Below are 24,850 nucleotides of genomic sequence, written 5' to 3' on the forward strand. Positions count from 1 at the left end.
CTCCCCGCTCTTCTTAGAAGTGTCCGGTAGCACAGCAGGCCACCTGACCTGGGGTGGGAGGGGAGTTGGACAATCTCCTAAAGCAGAAAGGATGAGGGATTCGGAATCTAATCCTCATTGCATCCTAACTCTGCTCCTTCTGAATGAGTGACTTCAGGCATGTCAATTTCCCTTTCCAGCCTTGGCTTTCTGTGCATAAACTGAGTACCCAACAAAGATGTTCGGAGGGTCAGATCAAACCATATGAACCCAGCACCTGCTCATTGACCCTGAGTGTTTGTGACATGGAGCCCAGAGACGCTAAATGACACACTCAGGGTCACACGGCTAGATTGACCCAGTGCTACCTTCTCTTCTGCCAGGATTCAAAGATAATTTCTAACTAAGTTAGTCTTCTCAGTTTCTTTCTTCTGCTCCCCTACCCCACCCCACCCCCCGCAAAAATTCCACTTCCAAAAGCTCATGGCACACCATAGTTCCCAATGACCCCATCTGCTTTGGCTCTTTCTTATCTAATGGGAACAGAGTGAACTGGATAAGGGTGTTGGAAAGGAAGCCAGGTTAAAATCCAACTTTTTATGGCCCTGTTACCACAGGCCTTGGCTGAGTGGGAGCTCAGGGCATCTGATAGCAACCAAGTCTGGGCATGGTTTCCAGGAGGGTCCCTGGGCTGGAAGCAAAGCACTCTCGGGAATCATGGAAATCACAGTGGCCTTGAGGGTTAATCACTAAAATCAGGCCTTGACGCAAGGCCCATGTCTGTGTTCTTCCCTCTGTCTCTCTGGATCTCACCACGGCCCCACTCTGCCTCATGGCCTATGCTCATGGATGAATGAATGAACATAGAGAGGTGTGGAACCACCTGGAAGAGACAGTTGAACCTCATTCTGAAGACATAGCCAGAGAAACGGTGTGCAGCTTGACAGCCAACTTGGTAAAGCCTTACAGAGAGAGAGAGAGAGTTCGTAAGAGAGTATGAGTGAGTGTATTAAAAGTTGTGAGAATGCAAGTGTGTAACTGGCTCAGAAACTGATGGAGAGCTCAATGGAAGGGAATCGAATCCACAGACAGACCTAGACATGTAAGGAAATTCGGTACATGATAAAGGTGGTATTTCACACATGTGACAAGGTATTATACATTCAAGGGCAGTTGATGAGCCATCTGGGGAAAAAATCTAGCTTTGCCCCTAACTCATAGCATAGACTAAAATAAACTCCAGATAAATTTAAAATATATAAACAAAAAACAAAACCACAAAAATAATAGAAGAAACTATCAAAGAAAATTTGTTTTTGGAATCACAGAGCACAGACATTCTTTCTACAATGTGACACAAATCCCAGAAGTTATCAAGAAAAAGATGGACATATCTGACTTATTTTTAATGTTTTACTTTTATTTTTGAGAGATAGAGACAGCATGAGCAGGGAAGGGTCAGAGAGAGAGGGAGACACAGAATCTGAAGCAGGCTCTAGGCTCTGAGCTAGCTGTCAGCACAGAGCCCGACTCAGGGCTCGAACCCACGAACCATGAGATCGTGACCTGAGCCAAAGTCGGACGCTTAACCGACTGAGCCATCCAGGTGCCCCTACATAAATATTTTTAACTTCTGTAGGGGGAAATAAATGCATACACAAAGCAAATGATACACTAAACTGAAGAAAATAGTTGATTAACTTTCCATGTGACAGATGAGGAGGAAGAAGCTGATATTCAAAGGACTCATACAAGCCAACATTTTTTTAAAAGCACAAAGGAAGAAAAGTAAGAAAGAAAAAGGTGAATAAGAAAAATAGGCAAATGATATAGGAAAATACATTTTACAGAAAATGACATTCAAGTGGCCAAAAAGAAAACAAAAACCCAAAACCATGAAGAGATGCTTGAATCCACACACACAAAAAACCTTGATCCAAATGAAAACAACAATGTGATGATATTTTTTATGTATCAGATTGGCAAAAATTAAAAGGTACCCTGTGTTGAGGGACAGTGACCAAGTCCTCTCCTGAAATGCAAATCGGTACATTATTTTGGAGAGAAATTCATCAATTTCTTCTTTTTTAAGCTCTCATTCATTCATTCATTCATTCTGAGAGAGAGAGGCAGGGGAGGGGCAGAGAGAGGGAGAGAGAGAATCCTAAGCAGGCTCCGCACTGTCAGCACAGAGTCCCATGTGGGGCTTGACCTCACAAACTGTGAGCTCATGGCCTGAGCTGAAATAAAGAGTGGGATGCTGGGGCGCCTGGGTGGCTTAGTCGGTTAAGCGTCCGACTTTCGCTTAGGTCATGATCTCGCAGTTCGTGGGTTCGAGCCCCGCGTCAGGCTCTGTGCTGACTGCCAGCTCAGAGCCTGGAGCCTATTTCAGAGTCTGTGTCTCCCTCTCTCTCTGACCCTCCCCTGCTCACGCTGTCTCTCTCTCTCCTAGAAATAAAAATATTAAAAAAAAAAAAAAAGAGTGGGATGCTTAACTGACTGAGCCACCCAGGTGCCCCAGGAATTCCCCAATGTCTACCAAGGCCTCATATTTATATTGTGACTTTGATGTAGTTAATTCTGGCTTTGAGAATTTCTTTTATAGAAACACTGGCAAGAGGGAACAAAGAACAGGAAGTTCCTCGCAGCATTGTTTGCAATAACAAAAGACTGGAAATGTATGTGTGTCAGCAGAGGATGGAGGAATTTATGGCACGTCCATATTATACAGCTGATAAAGAATGAGACAGATCTCTCTATACGTGCCAATGTGGAAAGATGCCCACAACTTAGTTTTCTATTCTGAAAAACAAAACAAAACAAAACAAAATAAGTTGAGGGGCTCCTGGCTGGCTCAGTTGGTGGAGTGTGTGACTCTTGACCTCAGGGTTGTGGGTTTGAGCCCCATGCTGAACATAGAGATTACTTACAAATAAAACTTTGGGGTGCCTGGGTAGCTCAGTTGTGTGGCTCAGTATGCACTCTCTCTCTCAAAAGAAATAAATTAAAAAAATAAAATCTTTAAAAAAAATCTCAAGTTGAATAACATATGTATATAATATTATTATATAGAGATTATATTATAACATGTATTCAAATGATAAAAGTTTTTAGATTTTTATTTTTTATTTTTTTATGAAAAATTTTTAATGTTTATGTTTGAGAGAGCACAAGTGGGGGAGAAGCAGAGAGAAGAGGACAGAGGATCCAAAGCAGGCTCTGCACTGACAGGCTGACAACAGTGAGCTTGATGTGGGACTCGAACTCACGAACCGCAAGATCATGACCTGAGCCAAAGTTGGATGCTCAACCAACTGAGCCACCCAAGTGCCCCTTAATTTATATTTTTAAAGTGATCTCTCACTCTCTCCATACATATTTGTATGAAACAGACATATATGTGTATATATAATTTTACATATATTTTACATATATATATATTTTACGTATATATAAATGTACATATATAAATTTACATATATATCTATTATATGTGATTAATAGATCTGAAAATGCATACACCGAAGTGTTAACAATGATTGAGACTGAAGGCAAAAATTGAAATGCACATTTTCTATATCATTTACATGTTTTTCAGTGAGCACATAATATTTTTATAGCAAAGTTAAAAAACAATTTTATTAAAAATATTTAACTGACATTTTGGCCTAATATACCAATGTTTGTGAGTTGGCTACTAAAAGTCTGCCTCGAGGCACGTGGGTGGCTCAGTCGGTTGAGCGTCAGACTTCAGCTCAGGTCATGACCTCCTGGTTTGTGAGTTTGATCCCTGCGTCGGGCTCTGTGCTGACAGCTCAGACCTTGGAGCCTGCTTCAGAGTCTGTGTCTCCCCCTCTCTCTGCCCCTCCCATAATTACACTCTGTTTCTCTCCGTCGCTCAATGATAAACATTAAAAAAATTTTTTTAAAGCCTGCTTCTAGAACACTCTCCCAACCTGCTAACAGATAGAGCTTTCTGTTGGATCACGTTGCCTTCTCCTGGCTTTAGAGGCTTCCCACCAGGGACCCGGCTTCCTTCTGAAGCTAGAATTTGCAAGGACTGCCTTTTATCCTGAGAGATCCAGAGAAGCCACTTGTGTTTGCCCAGGACTCACTGGGGCACAATAAATGCGACCCAAGTGCATACCCTTTGCATTAAGGCAAACAAACCCTTAGCAACCCAGTTACTTTGTTGGGTTGGCCTTTCACAGAGTTGGTACCAGCAGCCTCCCCTTCCCACCCCAGACAGGGAGCTGCCCCGAGGCAGGCAACACCTCCGCTGTCGTCTGTATCCCTAGGAGCCGGCACAGAAAAGGTGACTTGACCTAATTTGTCAACACAAACATAGACCAAGGGGACTTGCCCGTCAGGCGGGTGGCGGGTGGCGATGCCTAGCTATAAATGGGTCTGTGCAAGTGAGAAGAGACGTCAGCAGTGAGCCATCAATGGCGGGAGGGCAGGAGGGAGAAAGGGCAGATACAGCAAGTCAGAGTACCGACGGGAGAAAGGGAGGAGGCAGCCCGCGCCCCTGAACATCTCGGGCAGCGCTAACGGGACGTGGAGCTCGCCCATCGTAGGAGCAGAGAGCAGAGCGGCGGGCAGGGGCGGAGTGGGAGGTGGGACAGACTAGACTGTATTCTGTCCTACAAAGCCAGCGGGCGAGGAGATGGCTGGCACTGCCTGCTCACAACTGCCCCAAGCCCCTCTGCGGTGGAGACGGCTTAGGAAAAGCAGGTAGCAGCGCGTGCCATGGCCCACGGGCAGTTGACAGGCTGGCATGAAGTACCCATTTGTGTTGGTATCCCCAGTGCCCGGGGCCTGGCGCAGAGCAGGGACTAAGAGGGTGCTGGAGGAGGAAGGAAGCCAGGGAGGGCGGCAGAGATGGGGGCCGAGATAGGGCAGCGGAGATGTGGGACCAAGACAATGGCCGTGAACCAGCACTGCTATCAGGCAGTGCTCTGAGGGGGTCCTGGAAGGCAGCCTCCACTTCACTGCCCCTCCTTGGGCTTCTGTACTCTTACCTGTACCATGGGCGTAGGGAGGGAGCAGGAACGTTGGACTAGCTCAGTGATTCTGATCTGGAGTCCCGGAGCCCTAGGGAACTCTCAGGATGGAAACGGGTACCATGAGCTATTTTAGCACTTCCAAATGTGTAGCAGGAATTGTGCATTTGCTCAGGATGCGGCTGTATGTGCTGGCAGGCCAGATAGCTTTCTTTGGGGCTGGAACTCCGTTCCTCCCAAGGAACGGGAAAGCATTTGGATCCAGCCCCCTCTGCAGGCGGACTGACTCAGGTTAGATCGTATCTCGTTGGGCCTTTGGCCAAGTCAGCCTCTTCTGAGCATTAGTCTCCTCTTCAGTGAAATGGGGGTGATGACAATGCCCCACTCAGAGGCTTATGGTGGCCGTGGGATGCGTTAGCACAGGTAAAGCACTTGGCACTGAACCTGGGTGAGCCCTGGGCAAATGGTAGTTACCATCATTATTAATTCAGGGTAGGAAGTCTGGCCATCTCATGGTAATCAGAAACTCGGACTGGAGCTATCTATATTGATTAATAAATAGTAGGAAATGAATGAATTATTAATTATGCAGAGCAGCTTTTTGGAAGAGAACATCTTTCAAAACATGAGGACCCCCTGCCCCCCGGAGAGAGATCAGGAGTGTGCATGGGGGGACAAAGATTGAGCCTCTTTGTGTGAGTCCCCTTCCTGCTGGAGTCGAATCAGAGACTAAGCCTTCCGTCTTATGAGCCTTGGTACAATTAATTGTTTTCTCTGCTTGGAATGCCGTTCTCTCCCCCTCTCTGCCTGGGTGAGTCCTTCTAGGACTTCTCCTAGGACCCCTCCTCCGGGAAGCCTCTTGTGGCCTGTGGACTCACTCCTTTGAGGTCGCACACTACAGTGTGCAGTACTTTCTTAGACCAGTGATTCTCAACCTTGACCATGCACCAGAATCAAATTAAGGGCTTTTAAAAAGTTTTTTTTTTTTTTAACGTTTATTTATTTTTGAAGGAGAGACAGAGACATAGAATCTGAAGCAGCCTCCAGGCTCTGAGCTGCCAGCACAAAGCCTGATGTGGGACTCGAACTCACGATCTGTGAGATCATGACCTGAGCTGAAGTTGGACGGTTAATTGACTGAGCCACCCAGGAGCCCCAGTTAAGGGTTTCTTAAAGCAGAGATTGTCGGGCCCCACTGTGAATGTCTGGTTGGGTGGGTCTGGAGCGCGCCCCAAGAATCTGCGTTTCTCACATACTCACAGCAGTTGCTGATGCTGCTGGTCCCAGGAATCAGGCTTTGGGAATCTCTGGTTTAGATCGAGCGCTCTGACACCAAGGATCTCACCCGTGTATTCCACAGCACCTCCAGTCCAAGCAGCGCCTCGGAGTTGGCTATTGCATGGAGAAAGCCAAATAACGAGCCGTAATACAGAAGATTTCCCAAGGTTTTGTGTGCTGACAGTCATACAGCAGCGGTGACCCGGCTGGAAGTTCTCACCAGCCTGAGGGTTGAAGGTGAGGTGCCCACCAACCGGGCAGCGGAGGCAGAAAGCCCGTGTCCTGGGTCATAGCGCCCTCTGGTGCCCACAGCTCAGCTCTGCGCCTGGAGCTGTGAATGGTCCGCTGACAGAAGGAACGGGCTTTCCCCTCTCGAACTTGTCCGTGACACCCCCATGGGTAACCTGCTGAAACCCAGCTCTGAGTGTACTCCCTTTTGTCTTCCTCCGGGTTATACCTTACCCACGTCTGTGCACTGCCTTCTGGACAAAGCTAACATTCAAGTTCCTTTGCTGCCTGGCCCCCCTTCTCCTGCCTCTGGTCTCTCAGTACTCTATTGCTCTCCTCAGGAACCCTCTGTTTTATTCCACACAGACAGGCCATGGACTTTATGCCTTTCCGAACGCTAGTCCTCCTAATGGGAGTGCAACGTACCTTCTTCTCCTGAGAAACTTATTCTTTCTTTAATATCAAACGTGGCCTCTTCCACGAAGCTCTCCTGGATCCTCCCGGACAGAAGTGATTGTATAGCCCTGTGCATAGGCCACTATACAGACCCCGTGGTGCACATAAGTACCAGTTTGTTGGGTCTGGCTTCTCCTTAAGACTATGAGCTTCTTCAGGTCCTGACTTAGCTTCGGTGTATCAATAAATGCTTATGCAATCTAAAAGGTTCTTCCCTCCCTCCCTCCCTATCTCTCTCTCTCTCTCTCTCTCTCTCTCTCTCTCACACACACACACACACACACACACACACGGCTCCAATGCTCCAACCCCCCTTTCAAAGCTGAAAATCACTTTCTGATTCCTAAGGCTGCATAGATCCTTAGATGCAATTCGTTCATTAATGCAATCAGATATATTTGAAGCCTTCCCTCCAGCAGGCATTAATCCTACAGCAGGGATACAGAGGAGAATAAAGACAAAATTCCTAGCCTTGGAGCTTACATTTTAGTGGAGGAGAAAGACAATAAACAAAATATATGCTGCTAAGTAGCGATACGTGTTATAAAGTAGGGTGAGAGATAGAAACTGATGGAGGGGGTCTATTTTAGGCAGCGAGGTTAAGGAAAGTCTCACTGATGAGATGATATTTGAGCAAAGACCTGAGCAAAGTGGAGCTCTGAACCGAGCCTCCATCTGGGAGAAGGCATTCCTGATGGCTTGCGAAGGTCGTGTAGGAGGAGCGGTGTCTTAACATTGGGAAATCCAGGAACAGACTCTGAGATGGGGACTCGTGTGCAAGTGACTTACTAAGTGCTTCCTTAGTGATAAGCAGGGCAGGGAGTGGAGTCCGAGCAAGATGTGGCTTCGAGCAGGATGCCGCGGAGGGTGGGCTCAGCCTGATCCCACAGGGAGCTCCAGTGCATGAGTTACGTCTTGGATTTTTTCCCAACCTGTGATACTCCTGTCAGCCCTTGGTTTGGAGTCACCCCAAGGAGAACTGAATGCTCAGACACTTCATGTGGGAAAAGTGGACTCCAGGAGTCCCCGGGCAGCCCTGCCCGGTGAAAGAGCCATGGGTGTTGAAAGCAAAAGCTTACCAAAGCTGGAGAACACACACAGTGAGGAAAAAGTGAGTATCTGAACATTATCAAACATTATTAGTGGGGCACTAAAAATCATCTGTTAGAATCAATGAGGCTGAAGAACAGAAGTCAAGGGGACGAATTATGAAATGACATCCAGGAGTCGGCTAAGGCCAGATTAGGTAAACCAACATCTGATTTTGCTTCAAAGAGGCAAAGTGCTAAGCTAAAAATCTACATTTCCCAGTCTTCCTTGCATGTAGGGGTGGCCAATTCTAGACACTGAGATCTAAGAGGAAGTCTGCTAGAAGCTTCTGAAAACACACCGATTTCCTGATGGAGGCACTGCCTCTTCTACCTTGCTGCTCCCTTCTTACCTGGAATGTGGACCTGATGCCGGAGGTAAGCAGCCATCTTATAACCATGAGGTCACAATGAGACAAATGTGATCATAAAAGCTTCACGCTAAGGATGGTGGAACAGAAAGTCAGAAGGGCACTGTATTGTGATGTTCAGCTGCATGGCCTGAAATGCCCACCTCTAAACTTTTTTGGGGGGAGGATAATAAAGCCCTATTTGATGAAGTCACTGGCTTTCTATTACATGCACCAAACCATCATCTCTAAGTGCTACTGCCTCCAGTCTATGGCTCTACACACTACCGAAGCCATACTCAGGTTTAATGCAATTCCTTTCAAGATGCCAATAGCAATTTTCATAGAACTAGAAAAAATAATCCTAAAAATTGTATGGAACCACAAAACACCCTGAATAGCTAAAGCAATCTTGAAAAAGAAGCACAGAACTGGAGGTAGCCCAGCCTTCTACCTTTGGTGAGAGCGCCTGTTCCCACCCAAGTACAGTGGATGTTATAAAGCTCTCTCGGTTTGCTGATCTTCTGTGGGACTAATTCTATCTGGTTTTATTGTGCATTTATTTAGTTATGAGTGGGGCTGAGTGTTTTCACATGTTTAGTGACTATGTGTAAGTGAGCTCCATGTTTCTGTGCTTTGCCCGTGTTCATTTGGGGATCCCAAAGAATTCACGATGGGCACCGGCACCTGAAAGGTTCTGAGAATTCCTGTAGGTGTAAATCTGCAGCTTAACTTCAGCACAGGATCATCCAAAATTATTGGACCGCAGAGCACGTTTAGTCTTGGAATCCCTTTTGCTATTAGTTAGCATAGAGCTTTGTGACTGGTGTGCCATGAATGGGCTGTGGGCATGTCGTTCTGTTCAACCACTCAGAAGTTCCTGCTGCTGAAAGTATGTCTGAGCATCGTCAGATAGCTCCCTCTGTAATTGGTAATACTTATTTTTTGTGGCCAAGATTTTATGCCAAGTACCAGCTGCCAGGAAGCTTCTGTCAGGGCCATGCTATGCCACACACCCCCTAGAGGTACACAGCGGCTCAGCTGATTATCATCCTTGTCATGGTTTGCTTAGCACCTGTGACTTTATTTTGTGAGTGCTTCTACAATAGTGACATTTCTTTAATTTTCTTATTTTTCACATTTTGCTAATGTAGGAGTATGGATATTATTATTATTTATCAATTCTTTAAAAATTGTTTAATGTTTATTTAATTTTGAGAGAGAGAGAGACAGACAGACAGACAGAACATGAGTAGGGAAGGGGCAGAGAGAGAGGAAGACACAGAATCTGAAGCAGGCTCCAGGCTCTGAGCTGTCAGCACAGAGCCCAACGCAGGGCTTGAACCCACAAACTGTGAGATCATGACCTGAGTCGAAGTCGAACACTTAACTGACTGAGCCACCAAGGTGCCTGGGATATTATTATTATTTAATGGTAAGTGTTTTCATGTCCAAATAATGTATCATGTTAATTATCTCACTTGTCGTTTCTTGACTGAGCGAATGACTATTGATTTTTAACGCTAATGTTTAACACAGTTTGATTCAGAATGAATTGTTGTTAGCTTTTAAAAATGAGAAAATGCTTCTCTGGGGCTCCTGGGCAGCTCAGTCGGTGAAGTGCCTGACTCTTGATTTCGGCTCAGGTCATGATCTCGTGGTTTGTGGAATCGAGCCCCGAATTGGGCTCCTTAAAATTCTCTCTCTCTCCCTCTCTCTCCGGCCCTCCCTTGCTCATGCGCATGCTCTCGCTCTCTCTCTCTCTCAAAATAAATAAACATTTAAAACTAATTTCTAAAAATATAAAATAAAAACAAGAAAATGCTTCTGAAGTTAAACATACCTGCTCGGACTCCGTGCTTCTAGCCCTTGATACTGATTTGCCTGCTGGCAGGGAGAATACAGTTCCGCAAAAAGACGTGCACAGACATGTTTGGGGCAGCTTTATTCCTGAGAGTCGCAAACTGGAAACCAACTACAGGTTCATCAGCAGATGAATGGATACATTCTGATATCTCCACACAGCAAGGATGGATTTCTCAAACATGATACCAAGTGAAAGGGTACCCGCTGTATGTTTCCATTTATATAAAGTCCTCAAACAGGCACATGTAACCTATGTTGATAGAAATCGGATGAATGGCTACCAGGGAACAGATGGGGCTGCCTTCTGAGAGGGTGGAAATTGTCCCTATCTGGATCTGGCACACAGAAATGGAAAAATACACCTGTGTCCGCAGCAGGTCCGTGCACTGCACACACATCCCTCAAAGTATTTTAGCTCAAGAGAAATAGTGTAAAATAAACACTAAAAATCTTATGTCTAGAAACAAAAGTAATTGAAAAAAAGCAATTATTTAAGAGACTAAGATGGGGGCACCTGGGTGGCTTAGTTGGTTAAGCGTCCGACTTTCGCTTAGGTCATGATCTCACGGTTCATGGGTTCGAGCCCCGCGTCGGGCTCTGTGCTGACTGCCAGCTCAGAGCCTGGAGCCTGTTTCAGTCTGTGACTCCCTCTCTCTCTGACCCTCCCCTGCTCACGCTGTCTCTCTCTCTGTCTCCTAGAAATAAATAAAACATTAAAAAAAAGAGAGATAAAATGTTATGGTGCCAGAAAACTGATTTTCAAAATATTGTCATTACACTCGAATCTGAATAATGGCTTCATGTTGCGAATTTTCAGGATTTTAAGTACCAAGTTAAGTGAGAATTAGCATTTTAGTACTTCCTATCTTGCTTACCGAATTCTTCTTTAAAAATTTAATGCAATGTGTATAGAACCTTCTTAGAGATGCAGAAGACATAGACATAAAGACCTATAGTAACCTTAACTGCCTTTGATTTAAATAGATGTAAATAGGTGTAATTTTTATGTCTGTCATAATGGACAACTTTTTAATTAAGATGGGATGCCACTGGAAACACTAAATAGTATGTTTCTCATTCAACAGTCAATAAATATACCCAGATAATTTCCCCTGTATTCTGGGACCCTCCAGGTTTCTTTTTTTAAATTTTTGAAGTTTGTTTGTTTGTTTGTTTGTTTAGAGAGAAAGAGAGGCAGGGAGGGACAGAAAGAGAGGGAGAAAAAGAAAATCCCAAGCAGGCTCTGCACTGTCAGCACAGAGCCCAATGGGGGGCTCAAACTCACAAACTGGTGAGATCATGACCTGAGCCAAAACCAAGAGTTGGACACTTAATGGACTGAGTCCCCCCAGGCGCCCCTGGGACCCTCCAGTTTTCTCCCTTGGCCCCGAAGTCTTATGTCCTGGAAAAGTCATCATGTGATGCAAGGTGGCTGAGTCATTCCTGCATACACCTAACCACAAACCATTTGACTACTGCTGGAAAATAAGTGATTTTGGTAAGTGTCTGCCATTCCAAAGCAAGAAACAAAGTCCTTTTATTAGGAGGGTCACAACACGTTCGGGCAGGGCTCGAGAAACTGGTTGCAAGGTCCTGCACTTAACAGCCAAAGTCAAAATATCTCGCCCATAAGCAGAATCACTCGGTTCACCTGCCCACGTGAAAGTTATCAATTCTGAGTTTGGGGCTGAAGAAGCAAAGAGAGGTTTTGGTTCCATCCAGGAAGCCCCTGGATTTGGGAAGGAGCCAATGCTCAAAGGGGACACCACAGGAGACATTGTATCGCCAAGGCTTTCACGGGAATGACGTATCATGAGAAACACGCATTGACTCAGGTGTGACAATGCAGCTTTAAGGAAATAAGGTTGACTTTATGGAGCCAAGGAAGGTCCTCGGAAATGTTGGCCTGATACCTGCTTACAAGGTTCCCGACAGCCTTATCAGGCTCCACTAACAAACTCACTAGCTATCTCTGCAGAAGCCCGGACTCAAGATCAACTGTATGGTCCCAGCCTGAGAACAAACAAGGCCCTGCATTCCTTACGCGAGACCCCAGCCAGGTTAAACCAGCTCTTCGAGCTTGCCTACAGGCCCTCCTCCTCATCCGAAAATAACCTCTGACGTCGGGGACTACATTTTGCCTCATTCTGATGTTAGCTCTCTAGCCCAGAGTAAATATGGAAATTATACATATGTTTGCTCAATGTGCATGCTACATCTTCCTCCATGAATTATCATACATTTCCCTGCCGTTTTATCAAGATGTATGTAGAGGATTATTTGCATTTTTTTTCTCCTGTCAATTTGAGGCTATTCCAGTGTCACATTGGTTCCTTCAAATTATTCTTTTACTGCCCCCCCCCCCGCAAAGAAGCAAGTAGAAAAGTTGCCTCTTTCAAACAATCCTATGAACACACTCAAACATCTCAGCAGATGTAGAACCAGAACTAATCCAGAAGCTCAAAAAATCTTGCATAGCAGAGCGCTGGGCTCACGATCATCAGTTAACAGTGGTCAGCTAGAAGTGGCAGTCAGAAGGATTCTAGAACTGGGTGAGGAGGAAGGAGTCAGAGGAAAGTAAGCCCCTTAGACTCTGGTCTCCTGGGGTGGCTGCAATAAAACATACAGAAGCTTGACTTCACAAGTTCATTCCCCAAATCCCGAGACTTGAAAAGCACATTCCTTCATTCACCAAAAGCGATCACCTGCAAAGATCTGACTTGCGCCAGAAACGATGTGATGACAATGATAATTGTGATCGGCTGTCGGCTCTGTGTGTTTTCAGCCTCATGTGAAGAAATGACACAAGGAAACGAATCTCTGCTATATTACACAGAAATGCGTGGACTCCCTGGGGCGCCTGGGTGGCTTAGTCGGTTAAGCGTCGACTTTCGCTTAGGTCATGATCTCGCGGTTTGTGGGTTCCAGCCCCGCGTCGGGCTCTGTGCTGACTGCCAGCTCAGAGCCTGGAGCCTGTTTCAGTCTGTGACTCCCTCTCTCTCTGACCCTCCCCTGTTCACGCTGTCTCTCTCTCCCTCTCTCTCCTAGAAATAAATAAAACATTAAAAAAAAAAAAAAAGAAATGCGTGGACTCCCCAAAGAAGAGGTCTGTCAAGGGTTTGTGTGCTTAAAAAAATGATAATAAAACGTAAAAATTGTGACCCAGTCTCACTTTGCAAATATTTTTGGAAGGATTGTAATTGCCTTCAAAATTGGACTTACTGAATTGATATTTTTGAGACTCCGAAGGAACTTGATCAAAAATTGTGAGCATTGGGGCCTGTGCCTAGTTTCTTCACCCAAGCACCTTTTCCTCTCACCAGTTTTACTCTGTAGGCTTTCCTTGTAATACGTCATAACCACGAATATACCAGCTGTTCGGAGTCCTATGAATCTCCTAGCAAATCAGAGAGCAGGGGCAGTCTTGAGATCCTCCCCCATCCCTAGTAATAATACATGTTAACAACACTTATGGATTCAGAGGAAAAAAATTCCCTTTGGGGAAGTGAAATTGTCAGTGAACTGAATTGGAATTATGATTTAAATCCTATAGGGAAATTATGAAGACTGATAGAGCAATGTCTGTGTATGTTGGAAGAAGATTTCATCAAAATTTAAAAGTACTTGACTTGAGAAAAGTACGATTGTATTCTAAAGCCCTTTATATTATTACAGGAAATTTCAACATTACATTTTGTCAATGAAAGAAAAAGCAGAGCTGTTAGCGTTTGAGAATTGCCTTGTTAAAGTAAAATTCAAGGGATCCTAATTCTATTAAGAATAAGAAAGGAGCTTCTGACAATTGGAAGGCAAAACATGATAGATATTGCTGCCATTCACAGTATCTACTTGTGAAATGTTTCTTGTCAATGGCGATGACCATGAATTTGAACGGAGCATGATTGGAAAAACAATCAGGAATTCTGTGACCATTTCAAACAGAGAATCTAGTATAAAATGTTCATGAGACCAAGTTGATTCACTACCAGAAATTTTTAAAGATATTATTTCATTCTAATTCAGTATTTACTATTTTCCTAAACACTTTGTATTTTATTTCCTTCCATAAGTATGTACTCTAAAGACAATGTAATTAGTATTTTCACCAAATCCTATATAGACAGCCCCAAATCTTGAGGATACTCTAATATGCCGTATTAATACCGCCATTTCCTATATGTCCCACGATGTGGAAAACGTTTGGGAAGCACTGAGTTAAAGAGTTTGATGTTATAAAAAGATTCAAATGACAGAGGCTTAAAATTACAGAATTGTACCGTCCTGTGAGATAACAGTCCAAATGTAAGCAGCCCGGGAATGATATGTCGGCATCTTGAGTCATCACTTGAACACATGCCAGCCATCATTGTCACATTCTGCAAAGGGTGTTAGTGACCTCCTTACCTGTCCCTTCCCCCTATTGGCCACAGGCTTTCAGGGCAGGGAGCATCTCTCATCAGATGAAGCATCTTGGAGCCAGATAGACACAGGTTCAAATCCCATCTCTGCTGATTTCAAGCAGGGGACTTGGGCTGGGACTTATCCTTTCGAAGCCTCAGTTTTCTTATCTGTAAAATGGAGAGAAGAGAGCAAACTTCAAAGGGCTGCCGGGAGAGTTAAATGAGGAAGGCACGTAAAGCTCTCAGTACCCCGTCTGGCAGAGAGGGGGTGCTGATGGGGTCAGGATTTGTCTGTACTCCTGGGGTCCAGCCCAGAGCCTCAGACAGGTGCGCCTGTGTCAGTGTTGGCTGAGATGAATGGGACCGGATTGGGTTCCGGCCGGCACATCAGGTCTGTCCTGCATGCACAGAGGCTCTGACAGCCACAGAAAGCCCGAGGTGAAGATTTTCAGGAATAGACAAGGTGATCAAAAGTCAGGGTAACATGCCTCGGAGGGCTAAGCACATGGGCAGGGCAATGGCAACACATGCATTTCCCTTTTTTACGTTGTTAGAGAAAGATCTCTGGGTAGACCCTAGATTTTGTCTGGGATGGGGGAGGAATGTTACCAGAAGTGGGTAGTGGCCGACAGAAGGCTGTGATTACCCTCCAGGGCTCCGGTGGCAAGCAGGCTGTGTGGAGCTTCTGGTTATCCCCCAGATGTGTCCTCTGCCTCTTCCTTAGTAGTAAGAGTGGGGGTCACCCTGCTTGGGACTACACTCCCCAGCCTGCTCTACGGCCAACCAGTGTGGCTCTCAGGCGAGGTTCCAACCTGCAGAATGTGACAGAAGGGGTGTGGGCAACGTCCACATTATTGCCCAAAAGAAAACTGTTTTCCTTCACTTCCTTTCTTTCCCCATTCCTGTGACCCTGTGGATACAGACATGGCAGCCACCCCGCCCTGACCGGGAAGGTGAGGGTAACAGTCTGTGGGAGGGCGCAGAGCAAGAAGACAGAAGGAACCTGGGTCCGCCAGGAGCACTCGCTCTAAGGCTGTGACACAGTGAAAGATAAATATCGATCACATCTGCCGCGGGGGATTAGCTCACTGTGGGCTCTGGGGCAAGGGAGTCTGTGATTAAGGCAGGGGAGCCCACGCTGGGCCCATGGGAGCGGACTGAGTGTTTGACGCCATTCACACGCCTGGCCAGCGGGGCCATGCGGGTGGCCTCTAAGGAAATAAGGAAACGCAGGCGTCTTCCAGAGAGAGTTGATGTCTGTGGAGGCTGCTGGGCAAAGCCGAGACTGAGAGCAGATGCGGGAGGGGGCAGGAGAGGCAGGCGGGGCCTCCACAGCAGGGGCAGCTCCTCCTCTGCCTGGAGGAGAGGCTCGGGGAGGCTGCCAGCGGCCACAAGGCTTAGCTCTGCACCACGTGTGGCTGCTACTGTGGAGGCCGCAGACCAGAACCGGAAGCCCAGGGTCTGGCAGAGCCTGGGAGGCAGATAGCAGATCCACAATGTGGAGGGAGAGGGCATTTGATGAGAAAAGTACGAGTGGGGAAGTAGAGGGTGTCTTCTCTGGGTTATGCATTCTGCTGAAGGGACAGAGGCCCAGAGCTGAGCAAGGCAGAATCTGCTTGTCTCCCTCAGTTGTGCAGGCCCGAGCCGTCTGGGCCTAGAACCCTGTTCCCTGGCGCCAGAGCCCGGCTTTTCTTTGACTAGTCGCTCCCCTGTGCTCAGTAGTTCCAAGTTTTACTTTCAACTCGGTTGAACTGAAGCTGCATTTCCCGGGCGTCTCTTTCTCTGTAGAGAGAGGCCAGTGGAGAGGAGGCGCTTTGAAGACCGGGAAGTGTAAGTGAAGTGGTGGCCGCAATTCTTTGAAGGGGGTTCTGGTGACAGACGGACGCAGAAGTCCTGAGGTGGGTTCCAGCTCATCCCCTGCTCCACATCCAGCTCCTCTGCTCCAGGGCTGGCCCTGCTGACCACGGTGGCTCCCGGCGGGCCACCACAGGCCTGGGGCCCTGAGGTGGGTGCCACCCACACCTCCTGCTGAGGACCTCTGCCTGAGCTCCCCTTCCAGTGGCTGGGCAAGGCTGGCTTCTCCAGTCCCAGCCACTCCCTGGTGTGGACCGTTTCCCACAAGGGATTGTTAGTGATCCTTCCCTGATCCCCCCTTCCCCCGCCCCGGGGCCTTCACTTCCTCAGCTCCTCCTTCAGTGGTGCACAGTCCAANATCCATTGTCTGGCCACCAAAATGTTTACTCCTGTCATCTGACCTGTTTGCCCGCCTTCATGTGGATTACCATGTTTTTTAAAAAAAATTTCTTTATTGCAGTTACTTTATCGAGGGAATTGGAGGGGAATGAGGGGCACTTCTGGCGTGCTGGTACTGTTCTGTTTCTGTTTCTTAGTCTGGATGCTAGTTTCATGGGTGTGATCAGTATGTAACAATTCATCAAGTTATACACTAGGATTTAAATTTTTTTAATGTTTATTTATTTTGAGAGAGGGGGAGAGAGAGCGTGAGCAAAGGAGGAGCAGAGAGGGGGGGGGCGGAGAGAGAATCCCAAGCGGGGGATTGGATGGCGCAGAGCCTGACGCGAGGCTCGATCTCATGGACCATGAGACCATGACCTGAACAGAAATCAAGAGGCGGAGGCTCAACTGACTGAGCCACCCAGGTGCCCCTACACTTACGATTTTTACACTTTTTTGTAAGTATGTGATACTTCAAAAAAGGTTTACAAAATATAAATTTTTAAAGATTGTTTAAAAGTTTGTATTTATTTAAGTAATCTCTGCACCCAATGTGGGGCTCACACTCACGATCCCGACATCAAGAGTCGTGCACTCTTCTGACTGAGACAGCCAGGGGCCCCCCAAATATAAGTTTTTAAAAACAAGCAAAAATCCAGCCCTAAACTTTTTCCTCCAGAAGAACGTCACCTCTACCACAACCTCCTCGTCCATCTTTCCAGTTACGTAAGCCCGCAAACAGATGGGTGTTTTCTGCATACCTCCTTGAATCAGATTAGTTAAATATGTGTTGAATGCAGGTATTTTAAAAGGTTGAATCATTTTTAAAACTCCCATGATGTGAACGGGAATCGAAGTGCTAATTATGCAAACGTGGGAGTTGTTGACGATCCTATACGAGTCCTCCCTATTTTTCCCCCAGGTCTAAAAGGCGCCTTTAGGTGATGGTGACACTAATAGCAAAAGTACGAGTTGTTCTTGGAGACTGAAATAGATTTCTTAGGGAGATCTGAGATACAGATGTCTGGAGCCTGGCCCAGGAATTTGAAATTATAACTATGGTGCTTTATACACATACGTGGCTCCACTGACTACCTCCTGGATGCAAATCTTTCTAAATCTCTCAATCTCCCGACTGTCCATCTTCTTTGTGTCAGTCGGTTAGGTCACTCAACTCCGTGGCAGCTGAGAGAAAGCTAGATGGCTGGTGGGAGTATGGAGAATACTGACGTTCTGACCCCTTAGTGAGCCTCAGTCCACAAATCACCCCGAGGAAACCTTGCCTGGAAACATTAGAGTCCCTTGGATTACCAAGGTGGGCTGAAGTAAAGATTGCTTTCATGGGAACTGGTGTCTTCCCACCAACCAAAATATAATCCGTTTCCTTGCAAGAACACTCGTTTGTTTGACAAAGAGGTGAAAAAGAGCCCCACCCTGAGAAAGGTGAATGTCACAAGGTTACTTTCATAGCCTTAATTCAGTTCATCAGTTACCTTCTGAGGGCTTGCTATGTGCCAAGTACTGTACTAGGCACTGTGGACAGAATGTTCTGCCTCTGGAGTTTTCATACTGGAGGGATGTTGGGGCCACAGTTTGTTTGGAAGCTCTGTTGACACAATGAACACAGAGTTTTTAGGTAGATGTTTGAGGTGGTTCTCGGGGGCTTGGGAAGTTTGAGTGTGGCTTTGCCATCCCTTCCTGTGGGGCTGAAAAAAGGCAGTTCCTTCAGTCTCTAGAAGCAAATCCAGATAATCTCCATATAATGTGGTAAGTGTTGGAACAGACTAGTAAGAGAGAACTCTGTGGATCAGAGGGGTTGTGCTCAACGAGCACGGGGACCCGAGAGGGGTCTTACAGGTGAGGAGACTAGAAACGAGGCCTGTGTGCCGGGTTCTCTGAACCCCAAAGTCAAAGTATATGATTTGAAAAGTATTCATTTTCTCATCTGCCCATTTATTTGCATTAAAAGTCTTATATGGGTATCATAACAAAATGACATTTAGTTGTACATGTAATACATTACTTTTATTAAAAGGAACAAATTCCAAGAAGTCAGGACTGCCCACCCAAATCTGGCATGGGTGGTGATGTCAGCTATGGTGTATTTGTCAACTGAGAATTCATTTTTATGCTTGCCTAATAACATGTTTTTATATGACATTTGTTTTTATTTCTTTTTGTCTTTTACTACCTCTTTTCCCTAAATGTATTATTGAGGTACTTGAGTCTGATTGTACCATACAATTATATATTATACTAATACATATTATTATATGCCCGACATGAGACAGATGTCTCTGTCAGATTATTCTGACATCCCGTCATGTTCTCTGTGAAGGACATCAATTAATTCTGAGGTACAGATGAATTGTACCCCAAGCTCAAATAATTGTTGAAAGCCTTTGAACGTAACTTGAATAGCTTTATCCCACGTCTCTCTCAGGTGTAATGTTTAATTCACTTCTCCTCACACTCTACCCAGCACTCGGGTTAGAGAACTTTCTTTACAGAGGAGCATAAGATGCTTTGTAATTTACTTCTGAATAAGCCAGATCTTCCGAGGGCTTCTCCCCCACACGCCATCCCCTTGGCATCCTGTTGCTCTCAGCAGAATCGCTCTGCCTGAATTGCGCTTTGTGGCACTGCCATCAGCCTTTATTGAGTATCCTTCTTGGAAAGAGCCCTGTGGCCCCTGTCTGTAGTTCTGCTGTGTGGGTATCACTGAGACCATTCATCCATGCACTACATGTCCTGCGTCCTCTCCATGAACACTCATGGAAGAAATTGATTTCTGATCTCGGTTATAGGAAGAAAGGTCCCTTTAATTCATTCGGTAGACATTTACTGGGTGTGAGGGGTGTTGGGGTACATTCCTAAATGAAACACAGTCTGGTAAAGAACACACACGTTAAATAACTAATTACCCCATCGATTGTTGTAATTTCGATAAATGCTACCAAAGAAAAACAGTGTGCGTGTGGGAGGGACTTAGGGGTGCCCATACGGGGCCCTAGGGGCTCAGTGACGGGTTATTTGAGGAAGTGATGTTTCTCCTGAACACTTGTATGGTTTTCTCTGAATCATACTGATCCTCCTTACGTTGGCTGCTGGGAAGTTAAAAGTCAAATTTGTGACTCATGTCTAAAAAAATATGGGATTTGGGATCTAATTCAATTTCTAGATTCATTTGTTTGTAGGGAAAAATATTTCCCAATTGTGTACTATGAGTTGTGCACTGGGCATACAATAGTAAATCAGATAAGCAGGTCCCACAGCTCACAGAGCTTCTGGATGATGGGGAGATCGGGACAAGGAAATGAATCGTCAAAATACAGCTTGTAAGCACGGTGCTTGGGGAAGTTCAGGCAGCAGAAGCGTGGAGCGTCAGTGTGAGCACCAGTTCGGAGGAAGAAGGCTGTCCAGGAAAACTACCCAGGGAAAGTGAAGGTCTAGTTGAAATGTGACATTAGTAAGACAAAGGGAAGGGAGTTTTCCATCAGAGGTCTATGCAAAGATCCCAATGTGGGAAAGAGAAAGCATGGTGTGTTTAGGGGACTGAAAGAGTGCAGTGTGGGTAGAGCATGGGGTGGGTCATAAGGCTAGAGGAGTAAACTGAGGCCAGATTGTGCATAGACTCATAAATCAAAGTGTGGTTTTGACTTTATCCTGAAGGCAATGGAGTGTCATTGAGGAGAAAGAGTTCCTACCCTAATTTTCCCATTGCTTCATTTTTCTCTCATATTTTACACACACACACACGCACGCACGCACACACCTTTATTTATTTATCTGTTAAAATTTTTAATGTTTATTATTTTTGTGTGTGAGAGAGAATGACAGAGCATGAACAGGGGAGGGGCAGAGAGAGAGACACACACACAGAATGTGAAGCCAGCTCCAGGCTCTGAACTGTCAGCACAGAGCCTGACGCAGGGCTTGAACCCATGAACCGTGAGATCACCACCTGAGCCAAAGTTGGAGGCTTAACTGACTGAGCCACCCAGGTGCCTGCCATACTCACCCCTTTAAATCTTTTCATGTCCAAGCGAGGGTATGACCAATGAATTCAGTAAATAACGTCATTAAAGAAAGCTGGCTCAAGTAAGGAAACCCCAACAGAACACACTAAAATATCACACAGCCAATAAGAGAGGATATAAACTGTGCATAGAGTATCTCTTGAAAGCTAACAAGGAACTGGTAATACTGGTTGGCTCTGGGAAGAAAACTAGGTGGCTGGGGAATAGGTATGTGAGGAAAGCTTTTACCGTGTCTTCCTTTCTTACCTTTCGAATTTCGGACCATTGATATATTTGTTCAAAACAAAAAAGAATTTTAATTTCTTAAGTAGCCCCCATCTGGGCAAAACATACACATTTAAGTCAATGGTTGTGGGCTCCTTGTTGCCATGAGTCGCTCACATAATCTATTAGAATATTGATTGTATTGATGTGAACAAAAAGAAAGTCACTCAAAGGAGGCTTGGCGAGGAAGCAATTAGCAAGATTTGGTGATGGGCGGAAAGAGGGCGTGCAAAACAGAAAGGATTCAAAGTGAACCTTCACATGTGCTCTCAGGAAGGCATTTACACTTTTCACTCCCAGCTTCATCATATGAAAGATAGTAGTAAGGATGGCACTGGCATTACAGGGTAGTGGGGAGAATTAAACTTATTAAAAGGCGAGCAAGACTGTACCTGATAAGGGGGAATGGAGACACAGAACGTGAAGTCATCGCGATGAGATGAATTACAATCGGGTGGGGAGGAGACGCCCAGGTAGACACGGGATGTCGCACCCTGTGATAAATGTCTTAGGGAAAGAATTGAGTGCTCCCCGGGAGGGGCGTGTAGGAGGGGCACTGCCTTGCGTCTCGTTCCCTAGGAATAAAGACTGAGATGGGCTTCTTGTGTAAGTGAATAATTGAGCAATTCTCCCAAGTGAAACCTGTAAGGGAATGGGGGAAGCAGCACAGGGCAGGGAAGGTGCTAGATAAAACGACAGGTGTGTTTAGCTCAGGGGTTGGCAAACTTTGGCCTTCCCATCAAATCTGCATTTCTATTTCTGTGATGCTTAATCTGTTCAGGTATGACACTTTTTGTGCCACAAAGGCAGAGCAGAGTCATTGTGACTGGGACCATATGGCCCCAAAGCCAAAAACACTTGCTCTCGGGCCCTTTCCGGAAAGTTTGCAGCCCCTGGTTGAGGCCTCGGTCTGACCCTGGGGCGGTGGGGGGAGCTTTGGAGCACGAACAGCAGGGACAGCGCGGATGGGTAGTCCCACCCACAAGGTGCCTGTCTGTTTGTGCCAAGACCTTCCTGCTTGGAAGGGCCCCCGATCTGGAGCTCAGGAGACAGGTCCAGGTTGGAAATGTCAGTTTGAGAGTCGTCAGAATACAGCTGGTACTTAAAGTCTGGATGAGAGCATGTAGAGAATGATTATAGATGGAGATGGGATCTTATGAGTCCTGGGGCATACCAATGTTTACAGGTCAGGAACAGGAAAGGCTCTAGGAGAGGGCACCGAGAAGGAGAGGCCTGTGAAATAGAAGAATGGAGAAAATGGTTTCCTGGAAGCCAGGTAAAGAACATGTTTTAAGAAAGGAGTGACTAGTTCTGACAAATGCTGTTAGGAAGCATTTGGTTTAGGAGTAGGATCTGGGGGCTGTATGGCTGCACCCACAAGCCCACAGGGAGTCTGTGAGCTCCAGGTTGGGGAGAGGAACAGCCCAGACATGCGCGCGCACACGCACGCACGCGCGCACACACACACACACACACACACACACCATGCACATACAGCCACACTGGCATCTTTATCTAGGACTTGGGACTGTAGGCTGGGATACAGAGGTCTGGGAGCGCAGAGGTTAATTTTCGACAAGCACAGTTTCAGGGGAATTATGTGAGCGATCGCCTGATCAGAATGCGTTCGAGAGAGGGGGAAGAGCTTGCAGACAGCAAGTGCAAACAGCGCTTTCTAGGAGCTGTGCTGAAAAGGGACACAGAGGAATGAGGGGTGGCCAGAGAATCACGTACAGGGAAGAGGGGGGTTTTGAGATGGTAGACACTGCATCGTGCCAGGGGAAACGATCTGATGGGGGGGGGGAACTGCCGATGCACGAGGGGAGAATTACCAGAGTGGCATTCTTGACTAACGAGAAGATATGGCGCTTGAAACAATGAGGGTAGTGTGTCCACACAGGGGAGCAGGCAGAGCTTGAGAGCAGAGACAGAAGTAGGTTGGTGGGTACGGGGCTGGGAGCTCAAGCAGCCCTCCTGATGGCCTCTATTTTCTCAGTGAAATAGGAGGCAGGACCACTGATGGAAAAGTCTGGGGGAGGAGAAGGCTGAGGTTCAAAGAAGGACGGGACAGGGGACAGCGATCACCCAGAACACCCGCCCAGTGAATGGCTCATTCTTGTGTCTCCTACAGCATCTCCATTACTTCAGCAAGTATGTTCTCAGTGTCTATCATGTCCCAGCGCTAAGATAAACACCAAATGCTTCTTGAAAGAATGTGTGGCCAATAGCGCATCTTCAAACACGTCCCAAGCATGTTTTAGATTTGGAGCCGAATGCAGCTTGGGTGGCTTGGCAGGGTAGAAGCAGTGGGGTTCCAGATTTGGAAGAAGCCAGAAGCTCTCTTCGGGCCACTACAGAAGCCTCCCAACCCGTTCCCTGGAAACCATTTGTTTGAGTTGTTTTCCCGAATGATTACAAGAGCTTGTGACAAATTCCTTCTAGGGAAGAAAACAGGAACAATGGGGTACAGAGGTGAGTTTTTCAAGTTATACCCTGTGCAGCGTTAGAAGTAAAAAAAAAAAAAAAAGAACCACGTGCGTGTATTCACTATTCAAAAGAAAAACAGAATCCCCTCCTCAAAAAAATTTCTATGGTTTTCTACTGCCTGTAGGAGAAAGAAAATCCTTAACTTACTCTATACTGCTCTGCGTGGTACGGCCTTGCCCACCTCTCCAGCCTGATCGGTTCCCTCCTCCTTTGGCTCTCTCCAGTGCAGCTACGCTGGCCTGCCAATTCAGCGGTGCTAAGTTCTTAGGGGCCTCAGGGCCCTTACACAAGCTTTTCTTTCCGCCTCACTCATTCTTACTCCCGATCGCTGCCTTCCCGTTCTTTGCCAGTACATTTCAGTTCTCAGCTTTAAACTACGTCTTCGGAGAAGACCTCTTGACTGCATCCCCAGTGCCCACCAGACTTGGTCAGTCCCCACACCGGGCACTGCAGCAGCAAAAACTTATGAAAACCACGATGAAGTGTAATTAGCTGATCAAGTTGCCCCACTAGGTCGTTATACCCAGGACAGGGTCCTTTGGAGCCCAGCACGGCGTGTGACACACAGTGGGTGCTCAATGACTGTTAGCTGGAGGAAACTATGTACTTTTCTGGACCCTTCTCCGTCTAAAGCAGCTGCACTCGGGGCAGATGCAGGGGCAAGGAAACCAGATGAGGGAGGAGCCAGCGCCGAGACGCCCTTCTAGGCTTTCCCATTTAGAGGCCAGCGGGTGGTGACACTGCAGCTCGTCCCTCGGTCCAGGGGGCGTGGCGGGAGAGATGGGCGGGGGTCGCACCACTAGGTGGCGTGAACGTGGTGCTCACAAGGCCGGATGGTTCGGAGGCACGGTGTGATGGATCTAGCCTCCAGTCGAAGGCTGCTGGCGCCGACGGGTTTGCCAGGTTTGAGTCCAAATACGACCTCCTCCGCAAGTGAGGAAGCCTGCATCACCGACTGCGGACAAAAGCTGAAAGGCAGAAAGGCCACAACCTGCCCGGTCTCCAACGCCTGCGTCTTCCCGGCGTCGGCAGCGCGGGGTCAAGACCACAGAGCAGGGCCTTCAGCCCCCAAAAATCTCGTCTTCCCCGCGCTTGCGCACCCGGGGCCCTGTGCCCCGCTCACCCAGACCCCGCCCCTGGGAGGGCCCTGGCGCCCGCCCCGCCCCCCGCCTCTGC

At 46.8% G+C, this 24,850-nt stretch overlaps 1 long non-coding RNA gene across 1 annotated transcript in view; it reads right to left on the reverse strand.

Moving 5' to 3' along the window:
- Positions 1 to 6,370, reverse strand: part of LOC144221635 (uncharacterized) — a 21,721-nt gene extending 15,351 nt beyond the window's left edge. The window contains exon 1 of the long non-coding RNA XR_013332121.1: positions 6,243 to 6,370. This is a non-coding gene — a long non-coding RNA (uncharacterized LOC144221635). The remainder of the gene's footprint in view (positions 1 to 6,242) is intronic.
- Between the last annotated feature and the right edge of the window lie 18,480 nt (positions 6,371 to 24,850).

This window comes from Crocuta crocuta, unplaced genomic scaffold (genome assembly GCF_008692635.1).
Source record: "Crocuta crocuta isolate KB4526 unplaced genomic scaffold, BGI_CrCroc_1.0 scaffold367, whole genome shotgun sequence".
Lineage (NCBI taxonomy): Eukaryota > Metazoa > Chordata > Mammalia > Carnivora > Hyaenidae > Crocuta > Crocuta crocuta.